Here is a 15,205-nt window from a genome sequence, read left to right on the forward strand (position 1 = left end):
TATTTTAGACTTGCTGGAAGGATGGGAAGCCACAGTTTGAACTTGTCTCCTATGGAAATTGTGACGGAGGGCTGATTCCTGAAAGGTCCAAAAACTATTTGCCCCGTTCCTGTCCAGAGATAAAAGATCCAGCCTGGATCGGGGGGATCGCAGGTGTTAATTCTGTTTAAAACCCTGCGCACGGGCAGAAGGGATCATCCTGTGGCTAGCGCCCTTCCTACCACACCACAGAGCAGGGCAGGGATTCAGGGGATGAATTCTGCAGCAAAGCCACAGCATGGACCAGAATGTATAAGGGGTAAGCCAGCTCCCAGGTGACAGCAGGGCCAACATCAAAGAGTCTAATCCCTTCACAGACCTAGCAAGAAAATGGCAGATAAGAAGAGGATTTGTTTAAAGGAAAAGCCCTCAGAGTTCAACTGAGGATCCCCCAGCATCTGTATCTTACTGCCCACCCTTGCTTTCCAAAAAAGCTCAAATTCCTCCTGGATGTTGCAAACTTTACGCTCTTTTCAGCCATTACGATTTTGCTAGGACATCCAGAGGAGAAAGTCCCTCCTGTGCTGCTGGCACTTTCGGAGGAGAAAAGGCAGAGCTCCAGCGAACAAACTGGACGCCGTTTACAAGTCTGGTCATCTCCTGGGGTGTTCGAGACTCCAGGCACATCTGGGAAGCACCGGTGTGCGAAGGGCTGCCGCCAGGCACTCTGCTCCAAGCAGCGCAGTATTAACAGCCTGCTGTCTGAGTAAATGGAAGAAACCCTAGATTAACCAAGGCTCTGAAGACGCAACGAAATCTCGGAACTCTCATCTGGGTGCCAGCTCAGTCTTTGAGAACAATGTGGTAATTTTGCACTCAGGAAGGTGTTAATTAAAACCACAATGACTCCTGCTAAAGCCACTATAAGGTACAAGCAGATAAGAGCTTCTTCAAGGGCATTTGCTTGTCTCATTATTTACACAATTCATTGTCTTTAAAGCCACTCTGATGGCTTGTTGTTTTTTCTCCAAATTATTTCTGTCGAGAGAGGATTCATGGAGTGGAGCTCCCAAATGAAAGTCACATTTCCTGCTGAGAAACCTTTTCTGAGGTTGGCCATGGGTAGGACTTTTGCCGTAGCAGTTTGGAAGGAGAGAAATGCTGTTGCGTGTTTCCTGTGTCAGGGGACACCTTCCAGGTTGTGGTTTACTGCATGGATAGTCAGGCTTGGGGGAGTTGGGTTCCTTCCTAATTGCCTGCTCTTGAGCTGCTGCAAAAGGAGGGTCTAAAAATACTGAAGAGGAATGTAACTTCATTCCTAGCACAAAGAAAAAGAGAAAAGGAAAAAAAAAACGTTTGCATTAAAAGTAGAGAATTGTATTTGGGTGAGACTGAAAAAAAAGTCAGTCCTGATTTTTTTTTCCCAATAGTATCCTTTACCTGAAGAGGAGTAAGTTCTGATCTTCCACAGTGGGGGATGTAAGCTCAGTGTCTCATTATTGACTGTCTGCAAGATTGTTTAAAAGAAAGAACGGAGTCAACAATACATCCAGCTGAAAAAATCTTAGTTACAATGTATACACACACACAGAGATAGATATAGATATAGATATAGATGCACACACAGATCTAAATATACATACACTGTTTGCAAAAGGGAGAGGATGGTTCTTAGTCATATCATTCTGGCATGGAGCTATTCAGACCAGAAGGTTGTATGACTGATGCTTTCTTTCATGCATGAAAGGGGATGTTGCCCCACAGGGAATGGTCCAACCTGCTATCACATCACAGGCTCATCAAAGCACCCCTGGGCTTTCCATCTTCTTGCCAAAGGTCAGCCAAGACTGTCTCAGGATATCATACAGCTCTATGTCCCTTGGGGTAGTCAGGCAAGGTGTTGAAAGCTGAGAAGATATTTTAGAAAAAACACATTTTTCTGATGTGGCTCAGCTTTAAGTATCAACCCTAGATATGTCAAGTGTGTCAAGGACAGGAGAGTCAAGCTTAGAAGACAACCATGTGTGGGCAGCAAAATGCCACGACAATCACAGAGCTGATTTTCTGGCCAAATACTGACCTTAGCACTTGCAGCAGGCTGAAAGAAAAGTTCCCCTGGTGTTTCAGCTTAGTGCTAGACTGAAATCCCTCTCTTAAACACTTTGGTGGCAAACAAGGATTTGAGGTGGCCTGCATCCCAAAGGCTGCTGAATAGCAGTGCCAAGGAATTTGTTCAGATGGTCTAAATTTATAGAAGTGAGGAGGGAGTGTCCCTCTAGGGAGGAACTTGATGTAGAAATATTAAATTGTTATCATGCCGCTAGCCTTTTTCTAGCTGGAGGAGAAAGCAAGCGAGGGGCAAAGAAGAACTTCAGAAGATCTTGGAGGAAGGTGCAGGTTGGCCTCTAAGTGATACAATAGACTGCAGAGCTGTTGTGGACTGGATGCATTTCAAGCCTGGATTGTTTGGAGCTCTGAGCTCTCTTTCCCCTCTTTACTAATGTCCCTGTAGAGAACTGATAAGAAACCTCTTCCTGATAAGGGAAAGGATTAAGAGAGGAATCTCTGGAGGAGATCAGCCATCAGCTCATTTTTAGCCTTCCACAGAAATTGGCCTCAGGGCACTTTCAAAGCCTTCTTCCCCAGCAAATATGCCTGCCTGTCTCTGTGTGAAAGCCCAAATCTTGGTATTTAGAGAACCACTGTGAATTTGAGCTACTCAGTTATTCACGAGAGGGTTGCAAGTGATTTTAGGTTCCCATAACCAGCTCTGTCCTCAGTGACACTCATGATCCACAGATGTAAAGCAACTTATCCTGTTCCTGCAATTTGCCACCTGGCATCTACCAAAAATTGGGTAACTGTACAGCTAAGTGTAGGCAAGGATAGCTCACCGGGGTCAGAGCACGGGCCAAAACCGTACTAAGGTCTATCACAACTGCAGTGGTCTTACACTTTCAGGCTGGCAGCAAGGATCCTGAACACTATCAGACAGACACTGATAATGCAGGTGGTGTTGCTGAATTTAGCTGCAGAGGGGAAAATTTGTTGGCATCATCTATTCATCACTGGAGGGCCATGAAACTGAGGAGGTGGAATCTTCCAGTTATGCATGAGTGTAAACGTATGGCAAAGAGGGTGAGCTTGGTGTTGCTCTTACCTCGCTGATAAATACCATAACGAGATATATTCGTGCTACTCTCTAGCATGATGCAGCCATCTTTCTCTGCTCCAGACCAATCCTGGCTAACCCTGCTCATGTCCCTGACACAAGATGACCACCCTGGTCCCTCTGGCCTTAAAGTAGATGCAGCTTTTAAGGCAAGATTCTACGGTCTCTGCTTTCAATCAGGCTGCAAAGACTAGGAGCTTTGCTCCCGAGTAGTCAGGATTCAAATATGCACCAGACAATGTTAAGAGTGGGGAAAGGAAGAAACCCAAATTTTCTTTTAAAATGTTCAGAAATCTGCTCTGGTTGGGGCGCATCATCATTTAGCAGAGCAATTCTTCTCACATCTTCATTCATCCTGATTATTTTGTTCTATACTCTGTAGATTTATCTTCCCCTTTTAATAGAAGGCAAGTTTTCTGGTTGAAATCGAGAATGACCATTTTCACCTGCCATAAAGTGAGAGGTTAATTGTCCACCAAAGGGGAAAGGCTCTAATGACCATTGCCTATTAGAAATGTCAGAAACAGTCTGCTCTGCACTTTCTCTTTTCGAATAAACTCTGCAGGAAAAACGAAGCTGAGCCCACAGTGTATAGTTTTATAGCACACAGTTCAGTCCCATTTTACATTTATTTCTCACTAACTCCGCACTGTAGTCAAACAAGTCATCAGTGCATTTAATTTCTTTGGCAAATCATTCAAAAACAAATGGAGAGTTTCCCTGCTCCAGTTTGGCATATATTATTTGAAAGTTTTTCTGCCTAGGCAACAGAGAAAGGTGTCCCGCAGTGATCAAGGACAGTTGTAGTCAAATGAATAATCTACCACTAGGCCTCAGATACAGACAGATGTGAGTCAGCTTTGGTCTGAAATATTGCCATATATCCACCGGAGAAACCAAGGTGTGCCTACATGGCTTTACACCCCCTATAGTTGCAATGATACACAAAATTTTTTTTTTTTTTTTTGAGAAACAAGAAGAAAGGCCCATTTTCATACATCTTTGGGCTTCCGCCCTGTAGAATAAAAGGGTCTGACAAGTATTAATGCATTTATCTACCCAAGAGGAACATTGTCTCCATCTTGGCAGTGGAAAGTTTAGTTGCAAAGAAAATTCCTGATCCCCCAAATACTTTTCCATCTATTTGAAGACACACCAAAATAAAAGGACTGAACCATCTGGAGTATTCTGAAGAGTAAGACTGAGTCACTTGTCCTAGAGAAACTATAACATGTGGAGAATGATTTATGGTTTCAGAGGTGTTGATGCTAGGAAGGATCATTTATTGAATCTCATAGCTAGCAATAGATGGAAAGGAACTTCAAAAAGGTGAAGGCAAAACCAAAGCTCTCCTCCTCTTTCTACTCAACTTAGCTAATACGCTCCCCTCCTCAGGCTTGGGACATGGTGCTCCAAGCTGGTCCTCCCTCTGATGAGCACCCTCAGATTTGTTGGCAATTGGACCCCTCAGATTTGTTGGCAGTTGGACACCCCAGTAACCATGGTGGGTCAGCTTTCAAGGTTTATAGAAATTGAGCTCTCCTGAATGTGAAGATCACCAGCCACAAAGTGTCTCAATCTCCCCAGGTTGTTCCCTCGATAAATTCCCCTCATTGATGAAGAACTCTGGTGTCTCCTGAGTTTTGCAGGAACTCACCATGAGATGCTACACTCGATAGGACAGTACTACATCAAGCAATACATTCCATAAACAAAATGAGCAAAATATACCAGCAGTTGTTCTCAGTCCCTGAGGCCAAGTGGCAAAAGGTAGTTTCTATATAACTCATTTTGCCTCCGAAGCAATGTGTCACCCTCCAGACTGCCTGCTGGAAACGGTCCCTGGCTTGTAAGGTTCAATAACACAAATGCAGCCCTAATATTGACATCATGCTTTGTGAGGCCCTGTGTGCGATAGGGAGGAAAAAAAAACAGGGACAAAGACTGTTAGTGGTGTGATGCATTTGTCTGCCTACTGACATCCAGCGTGGATGCTGGAGATAGCTGTTGATCTCAGAAGCACTCCGGGAAGACTAGTGTTTAGACAGGTCAATAATCATCAGCAAGGATAATTCCTGAGTGAAGCATCAACAGCTCACTTCAGTTATTCAATTGTTGTGTGATTTTGAGCAAGATATAAAGACATTTCAGGGAAGTAGGGACTCACACAATTAGAAGTAAATAACTTGTAATAATATTTTCCAGTTAAGTCCAACAATTTGCCACCACCTATTTCTTCAGCTAGTCTATGCTGTGCTATTAAATAAATCAGTGCAAGGACTGTTCTTTGTCCCTGAGGCTAATCTGCACAAACTGACCACATTCATATTAAATAACATTTTTCCTTGGTTCCCTTGTAGACCCCTTCTAGTGCTGGTTGATTTTAACATATCGTAATAAAATGCATCTTCAATTCCAAGTACCTGATTTAATGCAGATAAAAAAATAATAATTGCTTCTCGGGTTTTTTTCATTTATTATTTATTGCTAGGTGTTATTTATTAATTGGGATGTCAATATTAATAACCCAGCCCGGACTGAGGAACTGCATGCTCTGGGAAATGCTGAAGCGTCTGAGAGTGCAAGAACTGCTGGGACAAGGTGAGACTGGAGGGCTCCCAGCCTTGATGCTTCCTTGTTCATAGGGGTCATTCAGAATAGCTGTGGTCTCTTTGTGGGGACAGGGAAGGCTGGTGGAGAGGAAACTTTCCAGGTTTATTCCTGACTTTGCTGGGTGACCTTGAGCAGAGGATTCCCCCATTTTCTGCAAAGCCTCCTTTGCTGCAGAGCAACTTTGTACAGCCTTTGGAGCGGGGCTGATGAGAAGCCCCATAGACATCCTGGTATGTTGTTCTGCTACAGAAGAAACTTTTTGTGTTTACACGGTGCTTTAGCACAACAGGGTTTTGATCCACACTTAAGCATCCAGGCTCTGGCATAAAAGCAGGAGTCAATGAGGAGGACTATCCAAGCACTGCTCATACTCCCTTTATGTCAGAAAGCATAGGTGACCTCTGTGACCTAAAAATTACATCCAGAGTTATTATACAAAGACATTGCCTCTGGCATGAGTTGTCTGTTTCTTCACACAGTGCACAGTGAAACTGTGAAATTCTTGCCACAGGATATTGCATACACTTAACAAGTTTAAAAACTAATTGGATAAATTCCTGGGGGAGGAAGGGAGGAGCTAAAAATACAGGACTATAAAACATAAAAATCCCACACCTGTGTCAAAAGACCTGGGACCACAGATCTCCTAATATGGGGAAAGTACTTTAGGGGAACATATCACTACATACTCACCCTGTTGTTACAGTTTTTCCTATGCACATGCCCTTAACTCTAGAGGATATTGGGTATGAGTTTAGGGGGACTTTATACTGATTCTGTACAGATATTTTTACCTATACTCTGATTTTTATCTATATTCTTAAGTCATTCATGATTTGCAGACATGGTAGGACACAGACCAGACCAACAGCCAGACTTGCCTGCCTCCTGCCCTTCTGGAGAGTGCATTCTTGGGATTATCTTGCTGTCCAGACAGGGACTCTCATCTCCTCTTGGAAGAGCCTGGTACTCTCTTGTATTAGCATTCTGGAGAACAGCTCTGGGTTAACAGGTTCACAACACATATAGATTTTGTTTGTTAGCAAGTGAAGCACAGACAAAGATAAATATGTAGCCCCTAGAGGCCTCTTTAGAAGTTGTCTTTATGTCTGTAGGTACTTTTGTTCCTTTGATATCTCAGTGCTTTGATGTCAGAGAATTGGACAAATCCTCTCGCTTTCGGCCTTGCCCTAATCATTAGGTCTGTTAAGAGGGGTCCCCTTGGGGTGGCTCTGTAAAGCCTAAAATGGAGGGGGTGGAAGATGAGGAGTAGTTTTCATAGCTGGTTTGTGAAATCTGTGAGCAATGGGAGTTGGAATGGGCCCTGTACTCTCTCAGATGTCTTGAACAGACAGCTATACAAGTTTTGCAAAATGAAGCCCATTATTAGCATGGACTTTGATGGACAAGTCTGAACAGAAAAGGTCTGAATAGAAAACTCACAATGAACTGAATCCCATCTTCAGCCCAAGCCTTGGAGACATGGACTGACCAAAAACACCAAGAGAGGGAATATCTCTGTAACAAGCCCCAGTTGTGCTCGCTTCTGCTTTACTTGCCTTTTTAAAAGCTCGCACGTGGACCCACAGGTCTCATGGAAGATTGCAGTGGCCCAGGGAGAGACCGGCATGGGTAGTATTAACTGGGTAGAGTACAAGATGAATCAGAGGCAATGGGACTTGAAAATAAAATTTCTCTGATATAAGTGAGTCTGACACTCAGTTTTATGTCCACTTAAAATGGAAGTGTTTCATCCTGGATCTAGAGAGATCTAAAAATCAAACAATCTGAGAATGTCTAAAATGCTTTTTTTCTTTTCTTTCCTTCAAAATGCCTAAGTAGGTGTCTTGGTACTCCCAAATCAATTAGCTCCAGCCTGAGAACAATTTAAAAAAAAATATATATATTTTCATAATCCCATATCCTTCTTCAGTTAGGGCTGAAAACAGGTATCAGAAGTTTCCGCAAGAATAGCAATTCACTTTCTAATTACCTCCATGTGCAAGAAGACAACCTGTTGCTATCATAGAATCATTTAGGTTGGGAAAGACCTTTCAGATCATCAAGTCCAACCGTTAACCTAACACTGCCAAGTCCACCTCTAAACCGTGTCCCTAAGCACCACATCTACATGTTTTTTAAATACCTCCAGGGATGGTGACTCCACCGCTTCCCTGGGCAGCCTGTTCCAGTGCTTGACAACCCTTTCGGTGAAGAAGTTTTCCCTAACATCCAATCTAAACCTTCCCTGGTGCAATTTGAGGGCATTTCCTCTCGTCCTATCACTTGTTACTTGGGAGAAGAGACCGACCCCCACCTCACTACACCCTCCTTTCAGGTAGTTGTAGAGAGCGATCAGGTCTCCCCTCAGCCTCCTTTTCTCCAGGCTAAGCAACCCCAGTTCCCTCAGCTACTTCTCCTAAGACTTGTTTGGTGAGGTGCCAGAAACACTCCAGGCTAAGAACCTGGATGATCTAAAAATGAGCTGCCTTGTGACTCAGTGGTTTAAAAGGAGGAGGTTTTAGGGATTTTTTTTCCCCCTGTATTTTTAACAACCCCAGTTTAGACAGAAATTGTATCTAAGTTAAATATCACTATTACTAAATGAAGCAAGAGGGTGGAGATTAAATCTGCCTTTGCACTTTATAATTATGTTACCACTATGCCTTTTGCATTATTTCTAGTTGTAAAACCACCTGTCAGTTCCACCTATGTGCTCAATGCAGTGCAAAACAAAACCTCAAAGACAAGCCTGGCCCAAAGGCTTAGCAAACTTTCCTTAGGTTTGTGTAGCTGCCCTGGTAACTCCTACCTGGAAACAGGGAGATGTAAAAAGATTTTGACTTTAAGGATACCTCTTAGGATATATGGGCAGGATGGACAGGAAAAAAACAGGCAGGGTGATTTGGACATGAGCAAAGCTGTAAGGGGAAAGCCCTTCCTGCTCTGACCAGACCTTGTTTCTGGTCCAACACATCTTGTTCTACAGGCTTATCAAATCCAAGAGCACATCTTTGAAAACAACATTCTCAACTTCATCTTCCCTTCCATGAAATCTGGCTTTCCCAGGCTTCCCCTTTTATATCACTTGGTGTTTCTAGACTTGCAAAATCTGAGCAAAATGCCCAAATGTTCCCTCCAAACTATTCCTTTTTTTTTTTTCCCTCATGTGTGTGTAAATTTATGGAAATGCTGAAGGAAAGCTCTGCATACTTAAAACTAAACAAATCCCTTCCACAGCCAGTCTTTAAACAAATTTGTGCCTTAAAGCCATCAAGCTGCAATTTCAGGTTTAGAGATGAAACCTATAGTTTTTACCTCAGGAGAGAAACACATATGTCCGTCTCACCTAATACTAGTCCAGGAAGAGATTTCCTTCACATCCCTTCAAAAAATAATTCCTCATCCTCCAAAATAATGAAAAAACGATTCAGTTTGGATGTTTTAAATATTTTGCCCTTAAAATAAATAATGCAAAGAAGTAAAAGAAAGTGTGTTAACTGATTTAAAGTTTTTATTTGTTTTAAATGATTGTTATTTGTTTCTTATAGCAGTGCAATAACGTGTAAGTAATTTCTACTGCATCACACAAACAGGCAAACACCTATTTGCTATGAGTTATTTTAGGTGACATTCCATAAACAGTCAGCAATCCATCAGATCTCTGTAATGGATTGGTTTCTCAGCTCAGTCTTTTTGTGAAAAATAATGAAAGAAATAAGTATTTTGAGTGATTTGAATACCTGTGAGTGATTCCTGGCCATAGTAAATGTAGGGACTAGATGCCTCGGAAATTCCTGCCATGTTTGCCGAGACACTTGAGATCTGTTCAGAGTTAAACCTCTTCTAATGATACTGGGGTCTAATTATTAGTCATCAAATACACTTCCAGAGTGGCTGATAGTGTCTCCATCTCTTATAGTCAGGGACATCCACCTCAGATGGTAAGAATACATGCACAGCATCATCGACAAGTCTAGCTTTGTGCTTTCCCACCTCTCAAACCATGAAAATGTCTTCCATGGTGAGTTGTGAGAGAGTGACATGTGGTAGGACATGTGACAGGGAAAGGACTGCAGATCTAGACTGTGCAAGAGGAGGAGAACCTGCAACCATGACCCAATTGCATGCAGCACTATGGCTTCTCTCCCTACCCAGGATTCCAATGCTGGATCTATGGATAAGCTGCACCTCACATTTTGGTTCTCAAGGTGGAATAGAGGTCCTGATGCCAGCTTGGCTTTAGTGAAGAAGATATAGGAGTTGGTTATATGGGTTTGTACCTGAACTCAACAGGCCCAAGCTCTTTTTGCTTTGCGCCATTCTCATCTATAGCTCCCCATTCTCCCACAACCCTGATTTATCCTCCATGGACATCCAACGTGCAACTCAAACACCACATCTTCCTCCCAACCTGCAACCCCAGCCAGCTAAGCTGAAAGCAGTCACACTGTAGCTACCTAAATTGAGTAGAGATGTATCACTTCCAATTGAGAGATATTAACACCCTTTTTTTTTCCCCAGAAGTAATTCCCCTAAGTGGGCAGAGGTGAGTACTGTTCCTGTAAGACCTTTGGGACAAAGGCCATCTTCCCAAGCAGAAATTTGTCTTTGTAGCAAGCGTGGTTTCCCTACATCTCTGCCACAGATAAGCTTTCTCATCATCATGAAAATGAGAAGGGGTTGAGTCTTTTTTCCTATCTTCTTCTAAGGGCTTGGATAAAATCTCTTCAGATGTGCTTCACTTGTCTCCTTCTCTAGTAATGGGGAAATCAGGGGTGCTTTGCACAGATAGAGAGATTTCTTAATAGCTGAGGATCATTAGCAACGCTGAATGTATGCATGCAGTGTTTTTAGAGTCCTCAGCTTTAACTGTTGCTTATGCTTCCATGCAAACTTCACATCATAAACACAGCTCTGCCTGGAACTAACACTTCTTGACAAGTATTTGTACAACAGAGGCACCCACAAGCTTCATCTAGGATTGAGGCAAGGAGCTGTTGGTAAGAAAAAGCCTGTCCCTTAGAATGATTACAACCTAAACACTACTGAGGAGTGTTAGTATCATTGCTTTCCAGATGGGGGATGGAGACAGAGAGGCTGCACATGTCCTGCACCAGCCCAGAAACTCCTGGAGTGAGAATCAACCCAGTGTGTTTCACGCCTCACCCATTTACTGGGAACATGTTGGACAGCTGGCACTGTTTCCACCAGTGTGCAATTGTGCCATCAGGCACTCTGCTTTTCTCCTCCATGAGGAACCCACAGGGCTGTTGTTGGAAAGTTGCTTTGACCCAGTCTTCACCTGTTGCCTTGAAATAAATGAGATACCCACGACCAGCCTGAAACCCAGGGCTAGCTTCATCTAACAGTGGGGTCTAAGAGTGGACTTCAGCTGGATTTCGTTGTCTGGTGTCAACAGAGACAAGGGGCATACACTTTTGTCATTGTGGACTCAACCCCTTGCAAGTTGAGTTATTGACCTTGGACCGCTATGTGGGAGTCCCTGAGGTCCTTGGAGCAGCCCAAAGCTACTCTGCGGTAGCCTGGGAACTTGTCAACTCAGAGCTGAGCTACTCCACGAATGATCACATGTGGGAGGACAGGGTGGGCTGAGTATCCCATTGCCAGTCCCACCATCTCACTGTGACCTGCGCCACCAGCACTGATGAGACCCATCTGTTCTGCTGAAAAGTGGGGGCATTTGCTCATCTCCTGGACCAGCCAGTGCCTTTTACTGTCCATCCCATATAAGCGCAACTCTCAGATTTTGCCAAAGGCTCTTACTGATCTGTTCACCCTCTTTTTCCTGGGGTGATTCAGATCTTTCCCCACCTTGGCAAAATCAAGTCTGATTCAGCCCTGTTCCAGCAGGAGTTTCACTGGCTCCCAGCCTTTCCCCTGGCTTTGCCTCCGAACAGGTGATACAAGGGACTTGTTCAAAAATCACACCATTGACAAAATGTATTATTCAGACAGTGACAGACACAGAAAGGCCAGGGTATGTTGTTAGTTGTCAAGTTAAGCAGCCTTTCGCTGCGGCTCTTAACACCTATTACGGTTGCCAGGCAGTGAGCAAGCTTTCGGATGATCCCACATCATCATCTAGATGCAAAGTGACTTGACAGCTCCAGGGCTGCTTATTACATTTGTTAGTGCAACTGGGGAAGTTGGTGCTGGCTGCTGAGCCTACATTTCCACCAAGGAGTGACTGCTCTCAAAGACTCTGCATATCTGGAAACCTGTCCCCATGGCCAGGCTCTGCAGCTGGAGGAACAGGGTTAATTTAAGTCTCTCTGCAAAGAAAAGTGCTCTCTCCACCCTAGCATGAAGGTAACTGGATAGGAGGTCCAGTCGCAGGGGTCCTTAATTTGCCACTCCACAAGCAAAAAAGGGGTGATAGGGTCTTAGAGGGGAAAGGAAACACTCTACCCACCTATTAAGTATGGACCCTGGGAACGTGGGACACTCAACCATAGCTAGCACAGACCAAAATCCTGTAACTGGCCAAGTATATCAGTCAAGTGTGCCTATAAGGGAGAAGGCAGCAGCAATTTTATCCTTCAGTCGCTCTTCTAAGTGATGCAGAGGGGGTGTATCAGACTCTACCTCTCAGTGGATGCAGAAAAAGTAAGCTTCTCTGTGTAAACAACTGCGTACATCTTTGCCAGACTTACTGCTCAGGTGCTTGAGGAAGCACACAAATTCCTGCGGCGTTACATACCTGCCTTCTGAGCAAGCAGTAACCACAATTAAAAATGCACTACCTGTGCAGAGGAACTAGGGGGAAATTACCCAGGCAAGAAATCACACCAATGCACTGCATTGTCCAGGAATAAATATATTCACAGTGATCTCAGATGTATTCCCAAAGTTATAACTCCTCTGAAAGGAAGATGGTTTTGAAAGTCACAAGCTTCTAACAACAGAAAATAAAGTGGCAATGAGTTCCACAGGGACCGTATTGTGCCTGTATTAATTAGCATGGGAACAATTACACCTCTGTCTGCTATATCCAGTGTGAGCCACTGTTATAAGCAAATATTTTTCTAGCAGGTGCTATTGTAATGAAGGGGAATGTTGCTGTCCTGCAGGAAGGTGTATTCATAATGCTTCATTTCCAGTCATCAGAGACCCCAAAGATCAGCTTCCCAGAAACTTTCTGCTCCTTATTAAATGTAATTGATATTTTCCTAGCTGTCTTGGTTTTGTACTTTGCTGCCATCATCTGTGCTTTGCTGATACTGCATCCTGCTTTTGACAGCACAGACCAAATTCCTCTCCAAATTGTTCTCCCTTCTGCTAGAGAAGACACTATTGATATATTAGCTTTCTAGGACAGCACTGTCACTAATTCCACAGAGGATGGGCACCCCAGTGCCCAGCAGCATCTGTTTCGGGTAGTGCCCACCCCACTGATTGGCAGGACACAGATGGGAACGGAGCCTGAGAGATTTAGCTGGGAAGATCCTTTCATGTACAAACAAAAGCAGACATGTAATATCCCCATGGACCAGATTTACCGACCGCCGTCTCAATTACTCTACAACGTGAATACATGCTTGTTTTTCTCTGACAAAATTGCATGGCTTTTTTCGAAACAGCCCAGAGACAGCCAAAGTCAAACTCACTGCAAGGACAAGTCATGGCAGGGCTTTTGGTTGGGAGTTAATTGACTTCTGGTTGTTTCATTCATTAGTTCAGCCAGCGAAGGTGCAATGAGTAAAGCCTTGTTGCCTGTAGCAAAGAAAGGCGTCTTCCACCTCTCTTCTAACGGCTTCCTCAATAAAAGGCAGTGATTCATCCAACCCTACTGTGCTTTTATCCATCTCATTCATCTGGGGCACTTAATATCAGAGCCAACAGCAGCTATCGTTCAAGCAGTGACTCTTTGAACTCAAGGAGAAGAGTCCAGCTCTGAGTTACTAGTATCAGACTTGATGCCAAGAAAAACACATCTGCAGCACAGAAAGCATCACACTTCTACCGAGACAGGTATGAATGCCTTTTCTGGGGAGAAAATTGAGAGGCCTAGAGAAACCCAGGTTTAAAGCAGCTGCTGAATTCAGCCCATGACTTCAGCAGAACTAATGCAACGCTGTCCAAATAAAATGGAGAGCCAGGCGTGGGTAGGAAATACCTGAATCCCATTTTCCTGAATCTGTTCCTTCCCAGTAATTCAAAATAAAACCTGAATTCAGGCAAAAATTTATATACCACTTTGGAACATCTCACTGTATAGCGTGGCCATGGCCTCAGTCTGTGCTGAAGCAGTTGTCATCCTCTCCTAGCTATTGTTGAAGAAAGATGTATGGATGAACATTAATTCCAGAGAAATCCTTTATTTCTAGAGAAAACGAGATAAAAAAATCTGTGGTCAATTCCCCTCTAAGGTCCTGCTGGGACAGGAAGCCAAGGAAGGAAAAGGAAAAGGAAAAGGAAAAAAAGGAAAAAAAAAAAAAGGGAAAAAAAGGAGGAAAGCACTATCTTTCTATATATATATTAAAAAAAAAATCTAGCCCAAATGTACCTCTGGCACAAAGTTGGCACAAGTGACAGGGCTATGCTTTCTGTTGCAAAATATTTTCTTGTGAAAGACAAGGGATTCGAGTCCTCTTCCCTCCCTCCATCAAGGTCCTTCAAGGCAAGGCATAGTCCTCTTTCATTGCATTCCATCAGAGTTTGGTCCCAGTCATTATCAAGGGCAGGTTCTCAGCTTTTTTCAGTCCCTGGGAGAAGCTGGGCTCTGCAGTCACAGTTTTTGCCACCTCGTAGAAGTTCGTAGCTGGGAGGTTAAGCTCATTGATTTCCAGAGTATGCTTTTACAAAGGAAAAATGAAGTGTCACTATTTAGCATGGAATAGAGTGGGGTTTCCTGGTCCTCCTCTTATTCTCATTTTCCAAGCTCAAATGCTGCTAGTCCAGTATCTTGAAAATACCCTCAGGACCCACTGATTTAAGTAATATGTGTCTGTAGTGTGACCCTGCAAGTAGATCAGGACTTAATATCATGTTGTTCTGTTTGGCAGATGCAACTTCTGAGTACCTGCTTTTTGCTCCAACACTGTTTAAATATGAAGCAATTATTTGTTATGAAAATTTGATAACATTTTAAAGATTAAAAAATAAATCCCATCTGTTTGGTTTTCCCCAAGAGGAACAGGAAAAGATTTATTAATAGAAATACTTGGCATTTCTATTTGAAAAAAATATATTTATGTAACCAGGGGTAACCAGATGAAATTAAAGATGAGAAAAATTCAGCAGAATAACATAAAAAGCAACCTAATATGCTAATTTATAGTTTGTATCACACCAGTGGGAATCCCAGGGCTGAAGGTGTTGGAAAGCAGCATAAGAGGACCAGACGTCTTTAACCTCAGGAAGTCATAGCTAGAAGAAAGAGATTCAGGTGCCCACAAGCTATGTGCCAATGGATAG

Source organism: Haliaeetus leucocephalus, unplaced genomic scaffold (assembly GCF_000737465.1).
Source record: "Haliaeetus leucocephalus isolate CR32 unplaced genomic scaffold, Haliaeetus_leucocephalus-4.0 Scaffold953, whole genome shotgun sequence".
Lineage (NCBI taxonomy): Eukaryota > Metazoa > Chordata > Aves > Accipitriformes > Accipitridae > Haliaeetus > Haliaeetus leucocephalus.